Below are 23492 nucleotides of genomic sequence, written 5' to 3'. Positions count from 1 at the left end.
AAAAAGAAAAACCAGCTTCAGGGCTTATACTTTATTATTCTTACACTAAAGATACAGATATGAAACACTATCCCTTAAACGATGCAATGCTTCTGGTGTTCTTTCTATCTTTTCTGACAAGTTTTCCTCTGACAATTTAGAATCACATGTTACACTGTGTTTCTGTGTCATGCCCTCCCTAATTCCTGCCATATTGCCTACTGGGTGTTGTATTATCACAAAAACAAACAAACAAACAAACACATCTGAAAACCACAAAAACTAATGGAAGCAGAGTGGGGTAACTGGATCGGTCAGCAAAGTTAGGGTGGAACATTTGGGAGTATGAATGGAAATTTTGTGTATCATCACGGAAGGAGAGAGGAACAACAGGATATGCTGAGATCCGTATCTTTTCCAAGCTCTCTTGCAAAAAAAGTGGGGAAATGGGTGAAATGTAAGGAACAAGGTGCCTTCCTGCGGTGCTCTCATTCAGAGGGTGGAGGTGTGGTGCGTATTCTAAGGACATATCTCTCAACATACTACCTTGGACATGGCACTAAGTGGAATGGGCCTGGGCTCTCACAAATAAGTCTCTTTTACATATGGTTTACCCTAAGTTTTTGACATTTTAGTCTTTTAAAAATATTTTGATGGATCTTTACCATGAAATTGAGAGGAGACATATCTACAGTTCACTACAGAATATCTACATATAGACACATTTGAAACTCATCTTAAATCAAAGCCACTATTTCAGATTGCTGGTTATATATGCCTATATTTCCTCTGTTTTCGTGACAGTTATTAGCTTGAACTGTAAACATTTGAGAGTATATTGAAAAACTTTCATAGAGAAATGCAAAGTCATAACTGTAAAAGTCATAACTTTTTACAGTCATAACTGTAAAGAATGAAGGGTCTCAACCTTTATTATTAGTCTACTTTTAAGTTATTCCAACTCTGTAAAATGTAAAAAGCAATGAGGATCAAAGCAATTCCTGATTTAAATTTTCAAGTAATAATTTCCAAGTTTTCACATATTTATATTATATCCTCTATCCAATTGTAAATAAAAGCTTATACTTCTTACAAATAAATAGAGAAATAGACTAGACATAGGAAAGAACTTTGAGTTTGAAATCAATAATTTTTAGCTCCATTACCAGCTATAGTATGATATTGATCATGAATCACAAAAAATAAAACTTTAAAAGCCCCTTAAAATCAATTGAAAGACTATTTCAATGTACTATAAGCTGCAACTTCTTTTGCTAAATTTAAAGGTGGGGTTCCCCCTCACAGAATACAACAACTCTTCCATGGGATATTTGCCACTTTTTATTGATAATCACTGGAATATATTTTGCTGTTCAAACTGGCACAGGAGTTATCAAGCTTTAACATGCATAATTTGTCTCTGCAATTATATGAATATAATATTAAATAAGCAATATAAAACTACAGCATAAAATTTTTGACCCTCCATCCCCTCAGTTAAAAATAAATTATCAAGATTAACCTGTTGATTTTAGATATAGTAAAAGTGTTAGAAAAGTACACTGTCTTCTCAAATATTGGACTAGTTGTAATAGAAGAATTCAGGGCCTTGAGTTAGGTTTTGCACATTATTCATTTTAGCAAGACAGGGTCCTAAATTGATATTTAATCAGGACTTTATTCTTTTCCAGTTTTCCTTTGTTGGTATTATTTTGAGCTGCTCTGCTACCCTCCTTTCATCCTTAAGATCACAAAATAGCTGTTCGAACTATAAGTCTGGCCCTTCACTGCAGTCATACAGGACAAAGAGAGAGTAACAGGAGGAGGTGGTACATGTTTGGAATAAATCACCTGTTTTATTAATCCAGAAACACATTCTACAACCACCCCTGTTTATAAGGGACTCAAGTGCTTCTTTTTTTCCTGTAAGCAGGGCAGTGACATGTTAAGCAAAATTCAATCCATGTGGGATGCCTTGTGTTAGGTGATATTGAGAGAGTGTCAGTATTGACCCCACACATACACTTCCATTACTGTTGACATGAATGAATGTTTGTAAATTAATAGGATACTTTATTTATGCTATCTTCAAATAATAAAATGGTTTTCTTAAATTTTTTTGCCCACTTTGTAATTATTGTAGTACATATAATCTTCTCTTTTTAAATCAAAGTTTCTATTAATATTGATCTCTTCTCAAATGTCAGTGATTGACAAATGAGATTCTATAATAACAAAGATTTTTCACATCCTTATAAATTAGTCATGCTATTCCAGGCCAAATGAGTGGCACATTTGAATCAACTTACACATACTGCTGCTTATTTATTAAAGTCTTATAAATATCAGAGTGAACTTTGACTGTATTATCAGCTAGAAATGAATTTTAAATGAAAATATTCCTAACAAGAAGTTTATAGAGATATTAGGATATTTCATGGCATTTGAAAAAAAATTACTTTGGGCTATCATCTTATAATATTGTCTTCTTCAAATGACTGATAAAAGTTGAGTATCAACAAAATACTGACATATAATCTGGAAAAAATTTAAACTTCAACAATCTTATATTTTCAAATAAATATATATTTATACCTTAATGAGCAATCATTTTATTGTAGCATTTGAAATGCCTAATGAGAACCTGTAGCTAAAAAAGTTGAAAAGCAAAATGAGATTATCTTCATAGACAAGATTTGTCCTTAAAAACTATTTTTAATAGATTAACAAGCACATAAAAATGACCGAGATGCCTCAAAGAACAGCTTCTTAGAGCACTACTTTAAAATGTTTTTTCATAATGAGTTGTTTTTTGTCCATATGATGTTATGTTTCTCATCAGCTCTCAAATAATTAGCAAGTAGAACTCCATAAAATGGGACTATATGTAAAAACAATTAAACTTAAATGTCTTTTCTATAAAAAAAAAACTTTTTAAAAAAGGTATTGCTACTCTTGGCCAAGGTTGGATGTACAAAATTATAAAACTGGTTATGAAAATTTTATAAATTGAACTATGAATTATTAACTGCCAAGCAGTTTGTATGAAGCTTTCCAGAATCTAGAAGACATATAAGGAGTAATTTTTCCCAATATTTAAAATTGTTTCATGAAAGAGACATCCAAAATTGTATGGATGATGAGCTATAATTTAGTAGAATAAATCTAATAGACTGATAGCTCAAGTGGACAGACTGTGGAATGCTTCCATAATCACAGTGGATGGAACTGAAGCAATTTTCACCAACTAGTAGAGTTGTACCCATATTGACAGACTATATATGAAGTGATGAAATTTTGAATGAAAATAATTAAGTTAAAAAATAAAACTGGATTCCTATAATAGCAATATTTCCTAAGATGGGTAAAATATTTAAGAACACAGACTTGAAACCTCGATTGCACAGCTTCAACTCCAGCATCTTTCCCTTACAAGCTGTCATCTTGATAAGGCTGCTCCTTGCATAATAGCAGAGGGTAAAATTCACATTCTATTGAATATTATACTCTTAATAATGTGAGTGGTACTTCCAGGAATTATAAGTGACTAGTATTTACCTTCCCTGTGTCTCAGGACTCTCAACTGTAAAATGCATATAATAATAATACTTATCTTGTGCAGTTACTGTGAAGATTACATGAGGTAATATATATGAAGAGTTTATTATAGTGTCTGGGATATAGTGTGTGTTTACTTATTAAGTGTTATTGGTAAGTGCTTCCTCATTAGTAAAATGAATAAAGACCATCAGTTTCAATACTCCCAATGCATCTTCACTTATTTATTCCAAGGTTTCATAGAAAAGACTTCTGCCTGTATTTCCAAGTTGAGATCAGACAAGAATAGTGACTCAAAATGCATTATAAATGTCATTTTATGTGATATCACAAACCACCCTCCTTTATTTTATGCGACCTTCATATTAGTTATATCTGTCATGAAAAGTCTGGGTTATGGCAACATTCTTTGGTATATATGAAGTACATGAGAAATATCTAATTTCTAACCTAAATCCTTGATGTTTAGATACACACACGTGTGTGTACATGCACACACACTTGCTTGGAAACACTTTTAACAAAAATAACTTAAATTCACAAAATGATAGTAGAGGGCTCATATGAGGTGGAAAGTGGCCCATATGGGGTGAAAATGGGTGGAGGTGGGCGAAGGCAGGGGGATGGGGACATCTGTAACAGTACCAATAATAAAAATAAAATTAAAAAAAGAAAAAGAAAATGTCCCATACTACCAATGCTATAAGTGTATTCCACCTAAATTATACTGGTTAGATAGGTAGAGAGTTTTCTTGCTAAAATTTTAAACTGGTGCTAAGATTTTAGGTAGCCTATGAATAGCCCTAAAAGTAATTCATTCTCCACTCTATGGTTTCAGTTATATGCCATACCTTTAGTTTTTTTCAGGTTACCCCTGAAAATGGTCCATTTTTGAGTCAAATAGGATATTATATAAAAGGTTTGGGAAATAAAGCAAGAAAGTAGAAAATAGACACTTAGATTCATTAAGTTTTTGACATTATTATATTTCTCAAATATCTCTGTTAAATGATTCCAAAGAATTAAAAACTGAATTTCCTATGTGTACGAGTATGTGTATAATATGCACATAAAATTTATGAAAAAGACAGAGCTGAAAGAAGTTGTTTTCTTTATATGCTTTGTTATGCTTAGAAAAATCAGCATTTTATCTATCTGTATTTGGACAATATCAGAAAGAAGAGCAATTTAGCCATTGGAAATGTGAGCATTATTTTTTTTTTGCTTTATGTACAATTCTTTTTATTTTCGTGCAAAGTAAAGACACACTTAATGACAGTTTTTCATTTAATTTAGAAGATTTAAATTCAACCCCTCATAACAATGACGATATCTAATGTTACCTTCATGTTCAAAATGCACAAGCTCAGCAAGAAATGTAGCAAACCTCAAAACAACGTACTACCGAAGTGCTTCTAGGGTAAGGGATTAGTCAAAGAACATGAACGAATGACCCACAAACATGGATGATAGGTGTGGGGATGAACTGTGGGAGTGGGGGTTGGGCGGGCTGGAGGAGGGCAAAAGGGGAAAATTGGGACCACTGTCATAGAATACACAAGAATAAAAAAAGTTATTTCTACATCAAAAGACAGGCAAGTGTCTGATGGAGTAATTTCATTTAACATACTTTACAGACATACTGCTAACCTAGAGAAAGACAGATTTAGGAAAGCATTTCATCTGCAGAAGAAGGAAACCATGTTACAGACAATCAATTATACATAGGACATTTGACAAAACATACAGAAAACAATTATGGCATCACTTACCAAAGTACAAAAACTTACAAAAATACTTTGGCAAGGACATGCATAAGTAATGTTCTGGAGCCAAAAGAGATTATTAATTCTAAAATCAAGTATCTGATAGTAAAAATAGAATCTACTACATTTACATAAATTTTAAAAATAATAAATAAAAAAAACTTGACTCTGGCTGGTGTAGCTTCAGTGGATTGCACACAGGCTGTGAACCAAAGGGTCACCAGTTTGATTCCCAGTCAGGGCACATGCCTGGGTTGCAGGCCAGGTCCCCAGTACAGGGCATATGAGAGGCAACCACACATTGACATTTTTCTCCCTCTCTCTCCTCTTCCCATCTCTCTAAAAATGAATAAATTTTTTAAAAGAATTATTTTTAAAATTAAAAAACTTATAGTTACATTTCCATTTTAGTAATGTGATATAGTATATTATGCTATATCCTTGATTCACATTCTGAAATTAGGGCTTCTTTTTAAAGGGTGCATTAGACAAACAAATAAATATTTCAGACATTACAATATGAGCTGCTTCCAGATCATTTCACAAAAGCTGAGAGATTGATGGTTATTTTCTACTGAAACAAGTACCCATTCTATCAATTTTCTGCTCTGGTCAGGCTATTAATCAGTCACCACCTGTCATATAGTGTTCTGCCTGTGTCAGCTGCTGAGACAGGAACTGAAGAGCAGAAGGAATTCCCTGCATGCATTACGTGTATTGTGAGCAGAAGAGTGAGTTGTGCCCCAGTTTTTCTGAGGCACAGTAAATTGCACAACATCATCACCACTTTGCAGGGTCTCCCATCCCTCAGCCAGCACTCCAGTAGGAAACACCCTTGAAGGAGTCAAGCCCTTGAGCATCAGCACACTTTTACCTCCTCCATCAGAACACAGAAAACCCTTGCCACAGTATACAAATGCTGGAATTTTGTTTCTTGATTTCTTTTGGAGCTGCGGCTGACTCATCAAACTGGTCTTCACCTTCAGTCATCAGTTCATCATCAGAGCAAATATTCAGAACAGTTACCAATATTTCTGTCACTCTTCCTCAAACAAACAGTAAAGACCATGTGAAGACATCCATAAAACTGGGCCACTGGTAAGGATGTGGAGAACAGGTAAACTGCTGACCGTTCAACACATTATTTTCACACTTTAATACAGTAGCTTTATTATTATAGACATTTAAGTAATTAGGTGCCAAAAAACTAGTAATGAAGGAAACCCTGTAGTTTGACTTTTTCTGTACATTCTACAGCTTGCATCTTGAACTTCATGAGCTCTAATAATTAATAACGAATTACTGTTTTACAAAAATTTACACACTGCTGAGTAGCTATAAAAATCAGAACATCCTCTAACTGTACTGATAAAAACGTTTCTGTGATTTGTTTCTGAAGGATCAGACCATAATAAGTCACACATTGGCCCACATGCAGGTGCCTCTTTAACTCTATCTAAAATCTAAGTATCATCCAGTGTGTACATCTGTGATGAAAGTCAACCATGAACACACAAAAAATTACTGGTTTAAAAATGCAGTAAGAGCCAACCAAAGGGTCACAGTTTGATTCCCAGTCAGGGCACATGTCTGGGTTGAGGGCCAGGTCCCCAGTGGGGGCCACATGAGAGGCTACCACACATTGATGTTTCTTTCCCTCTCTCTCCCTCCCTTCCCCTCTCTCTAAAAATAAATAAATATATATTTTTAAAAGTGCAGTAAGAGGCAGGCTATAAAACGCTACATACAAGCTTCATAGACTCTCAATATTTAATTTTACATTTCTGTTTAAAGGTAAAATAGTAAGGTGTCTGCATTCATGATTGCCTCTCAGAAGACACAATGTACTTAGGTACAGAATCTTCAGGATGCATAAATATAAGACACACTCTATATTAAAATAACTTCTTCCCACATAATCACCAAAAAGAAAGTATCGTGCATTAGCAGATAAACTTCCTACTTCAAAATGTTTCATCAGATCAAAAAAATTGGCCATAAATGTCACCACACACTGCCATTGGAGCCTCTACTTCCATTACCATTTTCTTTCTCCAAAGGAATGACAGCACCCTAACTGATAATTCTAAGTGCAATTTCTTTATCTACACAACCTTCTTTTACTAAGTGGTTCTCTAGAATATCGACCCTAGGTATCCGATTTATATCAAATACTATGATATTATGATACTATGATATACTATGTCAAGCAATGTGTGATGATGTAGTGAGGCCTGGGAATAGCAGTGGGATTGGGGCTTGGGTCCCAGGGCTTGGTTAGGAGCTGAGCCTGGCAGGGTTGGGGGTGGTGGGGATGGCAGTTACCATAGTTGAGTAGAGGGGTCTCCAAGGACCATGGTGGATCTTTGAGCATTAATATTTTTAATGTAATGCAGTAATGAAGTAATACAATAATGCAATTGTACAATGCCTTAATTTAATATAATGTTCATTACACCAATAACATTTTTTCCTGTTCATACTCAACTAGCACAATGCTAAGTGAAATAAGCCAGGCAGTGAGGGACAAATACCACATGAACTCACCTTTAACTGGCACCTAATTGACAAAAGAAAAAAGCAAACAAACTATAACCAAAGACACTGAAATTAAGAGCATTCTGACAGCAACAAGAGGGGAAGTGGGAGGGGATAATTCGGGGAAGGGTTTTCAGGAACAACTATAAAGGACACATGGACAAAACCAAGGGTGTGGGCAGTGAAAGCAAGGGAGGGAGGCGGGTTTGGCTGGGGTGGGAGGTAAATGCAGACAATGGTAATTGAACAACAATAAAATAATCAAAAACAAAATAGAAAATATTATGTTAAAAGTAAACTGAAAATAAAACATCTAAAATATGTTTTAAAAACTTGACTTTCATTGCTCTGACAAAATATTGATTACATATATTAAATTAACAATAGCTAGTATTAATCAAGAGCACATACATTTTTAATAATTTTTATTTATTTATTTATTTTTATTTTAAATTTTATTTTAATCATTGTTCAAGTACAGTTTTCTGTCTTTTACTCCCATCCCAGCCCACCCGCCCATCCCTCCCACCTCCCTCCCATTTCCACCCCCCTCTAGTTTTTGTCCATGTGTCCTTTATACTTGTTTCTGTAAACCCTCCCCTTTTCCCCTGAAATTCCCTCCCCTCTTCCCTCTGGTCACTGTCAGCCTGTTCTCTATTTCAGTGTCTTTGGTTATATTAATGATTTTCAATAGCGATTCTTTTAAATCCCTGCCTAAAAATGTCAGTATTTTCATCCATATTCCAGAAAGGCTAGAAATATTATCAGTGCATTGCTGATATTAAACTCTTAAATTGTTTCTACAAAGTAGCAAAAATAGCTTTAGCAAAGTATGTTAAAGTTGTGCATCATTACTTGTAATAGAAAGGAAATAAGAAAAGTTAATCTTAAATTGGTAGTAAGAAAGTTAATGACCCTATTTCCTTTCTAAATTATACTGATAGTATGAATTGGAGTTAGTTTAATAGTCTTTACACAATACGTCGATACGAGGTCATAACATCTATTATTAAACATCCTACAGCTTACTAAAATCAGTCACTGAATAAGGAAATGCAGGTTTACAAATCAGGCAATGGTCAACAAAAACATGAGCATATATTTCAATTCCTATTACTACTTCGAAATATTAAAATATGTACAGAAGGACCTTGACCTAATAATAGATCATCTAAATAATGCAACACATCTCATATCAATGGACATAGTAGGCATATAGTATCTGTGTAGAATAGTTGTTGAAACCATAAACAGTTTTAGATATCACAGCTTATACACTGTATAAAAAATTTTAATGAAAAATATTTTCAATATACCTAAGAATATTGAGCCCAACATTTTTTCTTTTTTTTATTTATATATATATTTTTTTAGAGAAAGAGAGAGAGGGAGAAAAGGAGAAAGAAAGAAAAAAAGAGAAAGTAGACTTGTTGTTCTACTTATTTATGCATCCGTTGGTTGTTTCTTGTGTGAGCCTTGACTAAGGATCAAACCTGCAACCCTGACATACTGAAACAATGCTGTAACCAACTGGGCTACCGGACCAGGGCCCCGATAGTATTTTCAAATATTGCAAAAGTATAAACTAAAATAAGTGAAATCTGTTTTTCTCATAAAATATTTTATGTAAATACCATGAAATACTGAAATCAACAAAACATTGAATTTTGTAAATAATTATTCAGTTTTTTCTTTTTTTCCAAAATAGTTATTTCAAGTAGAAATAAATGACCTACTACATATAGGAAGACAACCACATGTAAGATAGTAAGTAAAATACCTTGAGGAGTACATTCATTTGGTTATTCAAATATTTAAAAAATGGGAATAAACTTATATTCAATATTTGGATTGAAAACAATGATATTAATTATTCAGTTTAAAATAATGTATTTAATTTGGAAAAGCTCAGTATTAGAAAAACAAATGGCAAATACCTATCATGGAAAATCAAAAGGCATATCTTGGTGCAATAAATAACTATGTATGGAATGAAAGAGATTTGATTTTCATTTTCATAAAACTGTATTTTTCCAATGCAACTCAGTTCTACGGTACTGAGACTTGGGTCCTGGGCTAAATTAATTACTTACAGGTCTTAAATACAAAACTAGTATTTTCATTAAAAATTATGTGATCTAAAGGCAAACTGATTTAAATGAATGCATATTTCTAAGTACTGTTATAAATTATCAGTTTTATTTTTCCTGTTATACAATCTGATGTTACTGAAAACAAGACATAAGAGATAATGGGATCTACATTGAAGTCTACATTGGATCAAAAGTTAATCTTTCAAAGTTGGAAATAAGACTTGGTTCTTGAGTGCTAAAAAGACAGGAAGGAAGAAAATCAGGCAAATAAATAACTTTATATGACAAATTCTTTCTCAGACATTACAGAATCCCTATAGAATAACTGGGCATCTAAATATGATAACATCACCACTGAAATCTTGAGTAAAACTGAATGGCATTCTGTTCTGAAAAATAAGCTACCATGAAAGTTCAATTCTGCCGGCTGTTCTGAGAGGAGAAACCATTTACAAGACATAATGAAACAAGAACCTCTTTAAAAATACATGAAGGGCAAATGTGTTTTCTTTATGAGCTTCACAAATTTGATGCACATTCTAATTTCTTTCTGTTGTAGCTTCCAGGGTTCCATTGATCTTGTGGCACGGGAGGACTGCCGTGCTCTGAGTCTGTTACAAGGAGCTATATGACAGCATTAATTAAGTTGTGCTTTAGGAAAAACAAAGCAAGCACGATGCATATTTGCCTTCCTGCCAATAAGTGCTGAAGTATAGCAATGAGCAGGAATTCCTGGAATATTAATAACTTTTTTCTTTTTTTATTGTGTCTTGCACTTTTTATTTCCTTCTTGCCTCCCTTCTTTATTTCTTTTGCTTTTAGTGATGGCTTCAACATCCATAATTCAAGGGCAGTTAGAAGGGACAGATACTAGATATGGATACATTACAATCCCTCATTCACAGGGGAATTTAGGAAAAATGCACACAATAAAATTGAGATTCAAGAACCATTGGGCCCCATGAGAAAATTTCTTAAATAATTTGTGTTGTGTTTTGCTGAAAGGAGAGAGGGTGATCTTAATATACAGAACTGTTACTATTCTAAGGATCATTACAGCCACTATTTTGAGAAAGATGGTCTCTCTTTTCATGATAGTTTAAGTATCTTCCTCCCATTCCTACTCTTTCTCTAAATGAGCTTTAACTTCAGTTGTCAAATTGCCTTTATTTGTCAGAAATATCTTCCAAACCATTTTTTAGATGAATAAGTTCACAGGTGTTAGAAAAAAATGACTACAGTGCAGAGTTTAAAGTCCTTGCATGTGCTGCATCAGTTTCTACATGCCTCCCCAGTCTTCGTGCAGCCCACACCAGATTGGCACAGACTATGCTCTTTGCCTGTGAGGTCCCTTGGACAGGCTACTTTCTTTGCTAAAATTAATCCCCAATTTTCTTGAGGATTCTTACACCCTTCCTCAGGACCCTCAGCCTGTCTCAAGTGAACTACTTTTCCTTTTTAAATTTTTTTGGCTATTGTATTTTGTTATGCCGATACCATAGAAGCTGTCACATTTTATTTTTAAATTATTTATATTTGGTATCTAGTTGGCCTGTGAGTTCCACGAGAATAGGTGCTGTGTCTTGTTTATTCATTTCTAAAGATGGGTATATTTATTATAGTTGCTATTGTTATTATTGTTACTGTTATTGTTATTAACAATTTGTTGTAAGGGATACCAACAACAAGTTATTTAAGGAATGCTTACAACAAGTTATTTTCCTACATTTGTCACCATCTTCCCTGCCCAAACTTCTGTTGAAGTAAATAACACACATGTGGTGTCCTACACTCCCGGCCCACAGGAATATCCACTGTGTGCCAGGGCAGGCATCGCTCTCGGCGCTATTCATACAACACCAAGCACGACAAAATTCTCTGTTCTTTAAGAACATTTATTTTAGCAGTTAAATCATTCATGCTTGGGGATAATTGGATTATTGAATATAACAATAAACAGTTTTTGCAATATCGAGTGAATAAAATATTGAAATGATACTTAACTGCATAGCTAATGGCACTGAATTTGAAGAGAAAAGGAAGTCTACATTGGTATGTCTGTGTCACTTAAATGAAACAGTTCAATCATCAAAACCAAAAACATGATCTTTCTCTTTCTTTTTACATCATTAATTATTCATTCATTTAACAATGTGCAGAATAGCACAGTGTCAGAAAACAGGATTTGGAATCAGACCAGATTTTTTTTAATTTAAATATTTTATTTTTATATTATTATAGTTGTTCCACTTCCCCCTCTTCCACCCAGCCTATCCACACTCCCACAGTTAATCCCCACATGGTTGTCCATGTCTATGAGTCATTTGTGTATGTTCTTTGACCAATCTATTCAACTTCTTTCAACCAATCCCCACCTTCCCCTCTGCTCTTACAGCCGTCAGTCTGTTTCATGTTTCCATGCTTCTGGTTCTATTTTGCTCATTAGTTTATTTTGTTCATTAGGTTCCACTAGGTGAGATCATGTGGTATTTGTCTTTCATCAAATGGCTTATTTCACTTAACATAATAGTCTCCATGATCTTTCTCTTTAATTAATTTGTTCTAAATAATGTTACATGTTGTTTACTTCCTACTTGGATCATGCCTTTCTAGAATAGTTGTCTATTTTTCCTAGAATATCTAATTTCTCTTGGCCTTATTTTGTTTCCTAATAATTTATATAATAAGAGGTAATTATCTTCAACAAATTACCTGTTTGAACCATTGCATAATAACATTTTTTTCCAAAGGAAAATGTTGATCAGACTTCTTAAGCCTCAGTAAATCTACAATCCAGAGATTTTATTTTTTTATTCTTAGTTAGAGGGGAAGAAAGGGAGACAAGGAGGAAAACATCAATGTGCAAGAGATATATCAATTGGTTGCTTCTCACACTCCCCCAACTAGGGACCTGGCCCACAACCCAGGCATGTGCCCTGACTGGGATTCGAACTGGCACCTTTTCAGTTCACAGGCTGGCAATCAATCAACTGAGCCACACCAGCCAGGGCCAGAGACTTTACTTAATTTTACTTTTGAGGCCTTTTCACAATTTATTGATTATTTGAGGTATTGTCAGCTTTGCTAAAGTAGATCTACAAATAATACTTTTTAGAAAGAGAGCAGACTCTCTCAGTCCCTGCATTCCAAAATTGTTGTTATTATACTCACACTTGATTGATAGTTTAGCAGGAAATAGAATTCAAAATTTAAAGAAATTTTAATAAAGATATTTATAGTATTTCTACATTTTCTTTAAATTTTCCATTTTTCTGGGGACAAATCTGTTGCTGTTTTCTACCATACCTGCCTACATTTTAACCATATTTTTCACATGCTCTTATTTCTAAAAAAGGAATTATATATTTCATACATTTTCTTACAGTGCCTGTTATTAATAGTAATTGTACTGCAATAATTGCTCCAAAAAGATTATTAATAAGAAAATGATAATAATGTTTGTTTTTATATCTATGCTTAAGAAATAACCAAAAACTGTTTCCCCATACTTTACTCCCTAATTTAAAAATTGCATGTACTCAGAAACCTGCAGTTACTCTTTATCTTGCTTGCACATGCAAGCCATTCATTTAATTGATTAACATTTATTAAGCACCCTTTGTGTGCCAGGCACAATTCTAAGATCCAGAAATAAAATGATGAAGGAAACATTCTTTACCTCACTGAGTTTACTTTCCAATATCTCAGCAATAACACTTCTAAAGTATCTTGAAGCATAAACTTTACATCTTCAGTTGTTATGTATTGAATATCTGAGTGCCCCCAAGTTTTTATGTTGATGTCCTAATATCTCATGTGACACTATTCAGCTGTGGGACCTTTGTGAAGTAGTTAGGTCGTCAGGGCTTAATCATTATAAACGGGATTAGAGCCTTTATAAAAGAAACAGCTGTGATCTCTTTCATGAACCCACAAAGATAAAGGAAGAAGACACTATGTACAAAGCAGGAGGGGGGTTCTTACTAAAATTTGACCCTACTGGCTGCCTGATCTTAGACTTCCAGTCTCCCAAACTGTAAGAAATACATTTCTGTTGTTTAAGTCACTATACATGGTATTTGTTTTAGCAGCCCTAGCTGATTAAGACAGTGGCCATTGTCATCACTTACTTGTACTACTAAAGTAGACTTCCTGCATATTCCTCCTAATATCTGGATCCAGAAATCCTCACACCTTACTAGATCCTACAATTTACTAATACCACCATCATCTCACCATTTATCTTCTATTCCTCCATCTCTAATATTCCTATTTCTCCTTATTTTGCTTAAATTCCATAGTGATCCTTCCTAGCATATATCCTCATTGCTCTTCTCCTGATTTGTCAAATTCTCTTGGCCAAACCAGAACCCTTATTAAAATCCATTTATCCAACAAGTCTGCATGTTCACCATTTACCTGTGCATGGCAGGGGATAAGCACACACACTCACTCTTGCCATGCTCATCATTTTTTCCTGTTTCCCGTAAGATTCACTAAGTTCTTTGCTGTTTGGGGACTTTTGTCTAGGCTGATCCCTTGCCCTGAAGTCTTCTCCCTGACATGTTCATATGACTCTCTGCTCCTCGTGCTTAGCTCTCCATTTGAGTATCACTTTCTGCAAAGCCCCTCTTTTACTGGTCTTTTAAAACAGAACATGTTGCCCTGGCTGGTGTGGCTCAGTGGATTGAGCCCTGGCCTGCAAACCGAAAGGTCGAGGGTTCAATTCCCAGTCAGGGCACATGCCTGGGTTGCAGGCCAACGTTTCTTTCCCTCTTTCTCCCTCCCTTCCCTTCTCTCTAAAAATAAATAAATAAAATCTTTAAAAAATAAAAAAATAAAACAGAACATGCTTATCCTGTTTTATATTGAAATATTTTATTTTGTATAATCATTCTTTGTAGCATTTCTGGATTTTTTTATTTCACAAAATAAAATACATAGGATTATAAAGGAAACAAGTTATATTAAAATGATTTTGTTATGGTATGTGAAAGAAAATGTGTTATAGTAATATATATGTTTATTTATTAATGTATTTAATGGCATGATCTTACTGTGCATCTAGTATTGCAATTTCTCAATAGTGATAAGAGTAAATGACAACTTGAGACATTCATTGACAACTCTATAATAACACAAAAGTATCTGTGATTTCTCTTGGTGAAAAACAATTACAGTTTACTCATAATTAAAGAAAATGTTAAATTTCAGTTGGAAGATTTTGAAAATTAAGATTTTTTTCTCATTTAAATTTCGAGTTTTCGATAATTTTACTCACAGACTCTTTGGGAGTGAAAGGGCCCCTGGTGAGAAACCCTCACTGCTCCAGACCCCTCGTGTTACGGATGAGAGACATTTGCCATCCTAAGGACTCGTCCAGGTAGCTTACATGGGACTGGAAGCCTGCCCTCCTCACTTTCATTCCAGAGCTGAAAAGCCAAGAACTCAGTCTCTGAAGTCAGCCACACAGCAAATGTATGCATGAATGCTCATTGAAATCCTGGCTGACAGCCTCACATGTAGCAGTGCTTTGTTAGGTCCTTAAAGGAATCTAAAATTCTAAGTATTACATATTAAATTAAAATTCAAAACCCCTGGACCTGCCCTGCCACTGCTGCACTCCATCTTTTATTTATCTTCTTGGGCCACTGATCATTAATTGAGAAAATATTAGAATCTCTAAGATACTACGTATCTTACTGTGACTGTTGATTTTTACTGCCGACTCTACTGAACTGTAGGCTGCAGGAAAGTGGGGACTTGCCGTGTCGTCTACTCCACTGTATTCCTTGAGAAACAGTGCTACTGTCTGGTGCGTACTAGGTGGCAAATAATATTTGTTGAACTTGAGTTAATGAGTAAATTGACCAATGCACACAATCTATTTTATAAAAAATCTCTTTCTATTAAAACTTCTTTAGAAATTTAAAATAATATAGAATAATACCTCAATGAGCAAAATTCACAATTTTTAAATTGCTAGCTAACAAGAGGATAGTACAAAACTCACAAACTATCATAAAGCTTACTAATACAAAAATATGGTAGTAGAATTGTTATTCAATAGTGAAAAATGAGCTTTCAAATCCTGATTATGTAAAATCTTACAAAGAAAAGTTTCACAATTTATATTAGGACTCATCAAGGAAGTGTATCCATGTAATGCTTGCATTTAGAAGAGTATATGTAGAATATCAGGTTTATCCTTGACTAGAAAAGCATACTTATCTTTTTTTCCAAATAAGATTGCCTGGGGAAAAATGTGTCTATTTGAATTCCAGTAACTAGAAAGTAAGGGAATCTTCAGATCTTCGTGCAGGTAGGTGGAAGATGCACTTGTTTAAAATGAAAGGAGGCATTAGGAAAGCAGGTGGGAGGATGAGTGAAGTGGTGTAGGCAGGAGCACAAGTACCACAGTGGGGAAGGGAGATATTTGACCTTGAAGTGGGTGGTGAGGAGAAAGCAGTGAAAAATGTGTCAGAGCAATAAAAATGAGAGGTACGTGGGAGAAAGCTCAGTTTTAAAAGATCTTTTCCTGTAGTGCCAAGAAAGCCAAAATTGAAAAAGTACTAGTTCTTGTTCCCAGCTCAGTGAGAGCTTCCATATGTCTGGTCACCTCATAGTGTCCACGGAGAATTTGTGTGTGTGCCACTGCAACTCAGCACCATCCGTTCACGGGTCTCTCCTTGCATCACGGGCACTTTATGATATGTAACAGTATAAAGGAGGTGAAGAATCATGCTATAGGAAATCCTCCATTCTCTCTATTATTTCTTATTGAAGATCCCTCTTGATTTTAATGAGAACCATTAGAGTGATTCAAAGGATAGACATTGAAGTTAGATAGTTTGGCTCCAATTCTAGGTCTCTCACTTGCCAACTATTTAATACAGTACAAAATACTTAACTTCCTTAAGTCAAAGTTTCTCCTAGTAAAAAATGGGTCATTGTGAAACAGGACTCACACACAGGTATGACACATTCACACCAGGTCTCACACATAAAAAGAATAAGTATGGGATACTATTATTGTTTTTCTTATTACTGTTGCTCTTGTTTTTATTGCTATAGGTCATATCTAAATCTGTTTGATGTGGTTTGTTAGAAGTTTTTCAGCTTTATTCTAAAAATATTGGAGAACTTCCATCATTTTTGTTTAAATATCGGGCAACTAATATTCTGTGTAACACTATTTTATTTCACAAATCGTATTTACATTAGATTGGGTAAAATATGTCTGAGTTTAGCTGAAAGTTATTCCATAACATAGAGGTTGAAATTGATTCACTAACAATGTAGAAACTATGTCACTACATATATGGCAATTCAGACATATAAAATGTTAAGTAGTATTAAACTGGCTGAATTCCCCCTAAACTTAATCACTTACTGATAGTTTGTTTCTAATCCCTATTATATTTCTAACAATACTCTTAGTCACAAATATTTAGAGGAAACAGACTTCTTTCCCAGGTCTTGATTTTCCCAAGGAGTTCATGAGATTTCAAACAAGTAATTGAGCTAAATATACTAAAGTAGATAATGCTAAGGTGTCACATCAAACCAACGATCCAATTTGAACCAATGTGAATGAATCTCATGAAAATGTTATTTAATAAAATAAATCAAATAGAAAGAGGATAAATGTGTGATTCCTTTTATATACAGTTCAAAAACCTGTGTATGATAACATGCATTAAAAATGTATGTAGTTGTCAGATAGGTCCCCCAAGGGTGGGAGTGCAGTGCCTGAAAGGAGACTGAGGGGGTCCTGCAGGGTGTGGGGTGTGCTGACTTTATGATCTGGTGCTGGCTACACAGAGCTGTTCACTCTGTGAGAGTTCCCTTAGCTGTAACCGTATAATTTTTACACTTTCCCTCTATATATAATAAAAAAAATTTCAAAATAAAAAGGGGAAGTGTAGATTTTCTAATGCCTCCCACTGAAACAGTGTAATACATTTTATTGCCTGTAGAAAACCTGGAATATGTCTGAGTTTATATGTACAACCTGTTCAGAATAATGTTTGTACATTTTATTATCTAAACTAGGATGAATTGACATCTTAAACAGAATGACACTTTCAATTAACTCCTCTCTGAAGATTATGTTTTAGTTGACAAAATATTTGCTCTATAAGTGTTAAGCTACCTAGCAAGATGTGAGCAAATTCTGTCTAATGATAGGTCTTCGCAATTTTGAGTTGCTTTTTTAAAAAAATTGTGTAAACATGTTAGCCCATGATTTTTATGGTTACTGTGTTTTTGCCTCATTACATACCTTCCTTAGACAAATATTTTTGCAAGATACAAGTTGTAAAGTAATATCTCTATGTTTATTTTGATTAGGTTTTCCTATCTTAGGTGCTATGAAACTGTAAGGCTGTTTAATTTCAGCTCTCTCCTCCACAGAATACAAACTTATCAAGTTAAAAATGGGAGCACAATTAAAAGACGCTTGTGTAAGTGGAATTATTCTAAAGCACAGTTATGAACTTAAATCTCAAACACTCTGTACACGCTCTCATCATCTAATTTGTTCAGTTCCTCTCATGCTTTTTTGGGAATAGGTGTTAATGTTTTTCTGTTTGCATATTTTATTTTAAATACAGCTTTGATTCAATAAAAGATTTAGAAGCCAAAACTGTTTTGTGCCCTATTTGTTAATACGTTTGATCTAGTTTACTTTAAATATTTTAAAGAAATTTTAAACAGAATATAAACAAAATGTAAAGGCCTTATATATCAAAATAATTAAAAATTATTGCAGTGCTTATGCTTGATTTACAAAGAAAATTTCAACAGCTCATATATGGTTAAAATCAAATTGATAAAAGGAGTGTTTCAGAAAGCCGACATACTGCCAAGAAGAAGTATTCTGTGGTACTCAACATCACCTTCACTTCAAAGTTGGTTTCACTCTCTCCATATAAAAATAGTTGTGTATTTTGACACTTCAGCTCTATTTGGATTGGTATAATGTTATAGCTGACTCCTACACAGTTATACATTAGGTATTCATCACAATCCCATTTCTACCTCTTAAATTTTCTCAGTAAGAACTTTGTTTTGCCTCCACAATGTGTTTCACCAAAAGTTGTACTCCACTGTCACTTCCAAAAAAATCATTTTCAATTTTGAACATTGAGTTTTTATTAGAATTCAAAATGATGTCATATACATTACCTTTGACCTAATGAGTTTCCTAAAACTTTAGTTAGTTTACATGAATTAGATGAAACAATATCACATTTATTGGAATTAAGTTTTTGATATTTTATTTGAAATATCTGATGACACATAAAATTCATGTTAAGTATCGGAATCTCCACATATTTTTCTGTTAATAGAAGCATTATAAGAGCTGTTGCTTTGTTTTCTGTGTATGCACAAGGAAGCTTGGGATTGAAAGCCAACAGTTTGATTTAAATACAAAATCAATCTTCACAAAGTTAATTTTATACATATTTGCTGAAAACTGAGTCCTTAAAATATCCCCTAAATTTTGAAGTAGATTTTAAAGCTTTACAGCAGTTTTTGACCTTCATATGTTCAGTGATATCACTGTGGCTCCCACGGTAAAGCAAACATTTTGTGGTTACATGTTTATCATCAACTTTCTAGACACTGACTTTTGTTTACTTTGCATTTACTGTTGCTAAGTAACAACAATAAAGACATAAGTGTTACCAAACCAAAAATAAATATTTATAAATAAAGAAAAATGTAGAAAAGTCTTTGTAGCAAGGACATCAATATTTTTATCCATATATTTTAGGACAGGATGCTTAACCCCTAATCTCTACATATAAAATTCAAAAGTATAATTTTGTCTGTTTTTTCAATGGCTCTACTCCTTAGTGGCCAAGTGAATAGTGCATCTCCTCCGGTGCAACAGTAGGCACAGCTGAACAGGCTGGTACAATGAGAGGGGCAATGGGACCAAGGGTTGCTTATCCTACCTGGACTGGAAGGAGTTAGCTATGTCTAGCCACTTAATTCTGACAGCACTTCATTTATCAGCAGGCACCCTAAACACTGCCATTGCAAAAGAGATGTTAGAGACCTTACTTATGTCTAACTTAGAAAAGTTTCTCTGGTGCTCTTTCAGATTTACCTAGCTAAAGTAAGAGCTCTGCTCGCTGCACATGTATCTCATGGCACTAGGTCAGACCCTGACCAAAGCTGGAGCTACAAATTGTTGGTCTACACAACACGTTCAGTCTTATTTCAATACAGCAACTAATAATGTTTCATTGAAAAATAACAACTCAAAAACATGCTGAAGTGCATGAGATCCTGAGACACTAGATGGTAAGAACTCTAAAGTGGCTATGTTGTAATACTCACTATTATTTCTTAAAGAATAATGCTTTCCTGATAAGAGCATTTTCAGACAAAAATGCATCCCCCTGGTCCCTATAAATCTCACTGTTAGATATTCTGGTGAGTTGTTATTCTTTCACAGTTCTGCTCAATATGGAAGTGAAAGAAAATAAAATTCACTTATAAAAGGGAAAACAGTACATGAAGAAATGTAAGCAGGGCAGCCTTCAAGCTGGCCCAAAATTCCAGAGGGGTGTTAAGGGTAATTGAAAAGCTAGTGAACTGATATTACTTTGCTCTCATTGGCTAATAGATGCCATATTGCTTTATTTTATTAAAATTGAGAACATATTAATATCCTTCACTATTTTTTAAATAGTTCACCAGATTGCTTTTATGGGTGGCAATTCAATTATTCTTTTTTCTCCACTTGGAGCTAGAAGCTTTTCCATTAATTTAATACTTGATGTTCAATTTCATGGACATGTTTCCCAGGAAAAACCTATAATATAATACTGTGAACATATCTCTAGCATCTTTAATTTGTGGGGTCATTAAAACTAAGAACCTGTTGACATCTTCATAAATCTGAATGTGTGTACAATAGAACAGACATGTGGCAATAAATAATTGTGTTCTACTAGAGTGGCTCAACCACCATTTACGATTTTTCTCCCTGTGACCTCAACAAATCTTAATAGTAATAAAAGCCATTTTCTTAAAAGTGGTAATAAATTATTACCTTAATATCTTTCAGGACACATAAAAATGCTGCTATAGTATTATAAAATATTACAAATTAACAGACATCAAAGTCTTATATTTTCATCTGTAGAAAAAAAACCTGATTTCCAAAAGAGACATCTTTAAAATATAGTAAAATGATTTTTACATTTTCAGAAAATCATTGCTTAATATTCTCATTCTCTCAGCTTGGTCACCTCCTTAGATGGTCCTACTGAAATTTACTTTAAGCAATCAAACCAAAACATGTTTTGCATCTTCTTTTATTTTTCTAACTGATTTTTATTTCACGGCTGTCATTGTGACATGGCCAAACTAAGCATTTTGTATTACAATAACAGCAATAACATTGGCTAGTAATTGCATAAGCATTTGGTTTATTCAATGTGATATTGCTACTAAAATGAGAAAAATATCTCACAAAGCCAGTTAACTTCAATTTTTTCAGCTAATTGGAAAACTGAAGAGGGCCTACAATTTTTAAAAATTACTTTATTAAATATCATGTATTCTTAAGTCAAGATCTAGATAATCTTACTCAAAACCAAAATTGCTAAAGTTTTGTTTTGTTTTGGACATTGCAGAAGGAGTCATGCAGTAAGGATTTACTGAGAAACCTCAGGGGAGGCGATGTTTGTAACAGCTTTGGGCCAAAATTCTGATCATCCTGTAACTTGAGGTCAGTGTTATCAAGCCATGAGTCTCAGCCATAAAATGAGGCTTGACTATGATTTCCAAGATAAATTCCAATTTTACATTTATCAACAGAGGACTGGAAAAGGAACTGATGTATACCTGAAGAAATTCTTAAACCAGAGTGTTTCTTCCACCCACTATAATTTCTTTATCTGGTTCATTTTTTCTCAACCTCCAGGTCTTAGCTAAAACATCATTTCCTTCCCTTTGACTCCTCCATCACTCTCAAGCAAAATGAGTGTGCCTCCTGTGTGTGCCTGTGGCAGCCTGTACTTCCTGTCATCTCAGAAGTTGTGTCAATTAATTGCCTATATACCTACACATTATCTTGAGGACAAGACTGTGTCTTATTAACATTGTATCTCCAACATCTAGCATAATGTTCAGCAACAATAAATACACAATAAATGTCTGAATGAATAAAATATTAAAGTATGTATTTGTAAGCAGTTTTTACAAGTTCTACTTTAGAATAAGTATCAAGTGAAATACAAGTTAAGTAATTTTCACCAAATGCAAATGAAATATTTGAATGTTCTTATACAGCAAAATAAAACTAGTAAATGTTACTACTTCACTATATTTCTCTTCATTTTTTGATTTTATTAAATATATATATGAAAAAAGATGATAAATGGCCAGAAATTTTGTTATATTTAGGTAGAATAAAGGGATACTTTCTTAGGGTATTTTAAATGAAAATATATTTGTTATTAAAATTACTTAAAGTTATCTTCAGTCCAGAGATTTAAACACATAAATGCAAAATTCATATATTCAGTCTAAAGAATAAACTGAATATATTAGATGTACATAGCAACAAAGTTACTTACTTAATTGTTCTGACCTTCTGAATAATAATGAAGATGGCTAGAAGAATATATGAAAGCAATAAAGTTGCAAAATAATACTTTCCTTTGTAGTCACCAAAGATTGAACACAATGTTGACTACAAATTAATCCATAAATGTATCATCTAGAAAGAAGATGTTCTATGATGTTAAATATATATTTTGTTCAATGGTATGCATGCTCACAATGTTTTTTAAAAATCTTGTTTTTCAATGTATAAAATATGACAAGGTACCATAATTCTCCTTGTTCAATCTCTCTTCAAGTTAATTCTTTATATATTAATGGGCAAACTCACTAGCTTGTTCAGCACAGGAAATGAAAAGCAGGTTCTAAGAAAATAGGTTACAAATGTTAAATGCTTCAGGACATGAGACATGCTCCCAAAAAATTTCCTAACCAAATTCAGAGTGCAGAAACAAGGATGGCAGTATGCAAATAAAGTAACCTTAATTAGCAACATTCCTGGATGAAGGAAGCTGAAAACAAAATGTTCTTTTTACAAGCTATATTTAACCTACATTAAAAACCTATATTCCTGGTTTTGGGGGCTCAAATCAACTGCATAATTCCAAACTTTATAAAAACATATATTTTTAAAAAGTAGATCTAGTTATTGAGCTGTCTGTATTATCTGAATATAGAGGAACTATTAGGAAATCAAATACTATTAGGAAATTCTGCTGCACAACTATGCGTTATTATAACACCCTCACACAATTTCTATTACTGAACCATCTTAAAATGAAAAGATTATTATATTAAGTGAAATGTGTGGTAAAATTGTTAATGCCAACCTAGCTTAAACCATTTAAAACTATTTAAATATATAAGGCCTGGCTGGCGTAGCTCAGTGGATTGATTGCGGGCGGTGAACCAAAGTAACACAGGTTCGATTTCCAGTCAGGGCACATGCCTGGGTTGCAGGCCATGGCCC

At 33.8% G+C, this 23492-nt stretch overlaps 1 pseudogene; it reads right to left on the bottom strand.

The window, feature by feature from the left end:
* Positions 1-5962: 5962 nt before the first annotated feature.
* LOC114513994 overlaps positions 5963-23492 on the bottom strand; it is a 139229-nt pseudogene continuing 121699 nt past the window's right edge.

This window comes from Phyllostomus discolor, chromosome 2 (genome assembly GCF_004126475.2).
Source record: "Phyllostomus discolor isolate MPI-MPIP mPhyDis1 chromosome 2, mPhyDis1.pri.v3, whole genome shotgun sequence".
Taxonomy (NCBI): Eukaryota; Metazoa; Chordata; class Mammalia; order Chiroptera; family Phyllostomidae; genus Phyllostomus; species Phyllostomus discolor.
The sequence above is the reverse complement of the archived record's forward strand: the minus strand, read 5'-3'. Positions and strand labels throughout refer to the sequence as shown.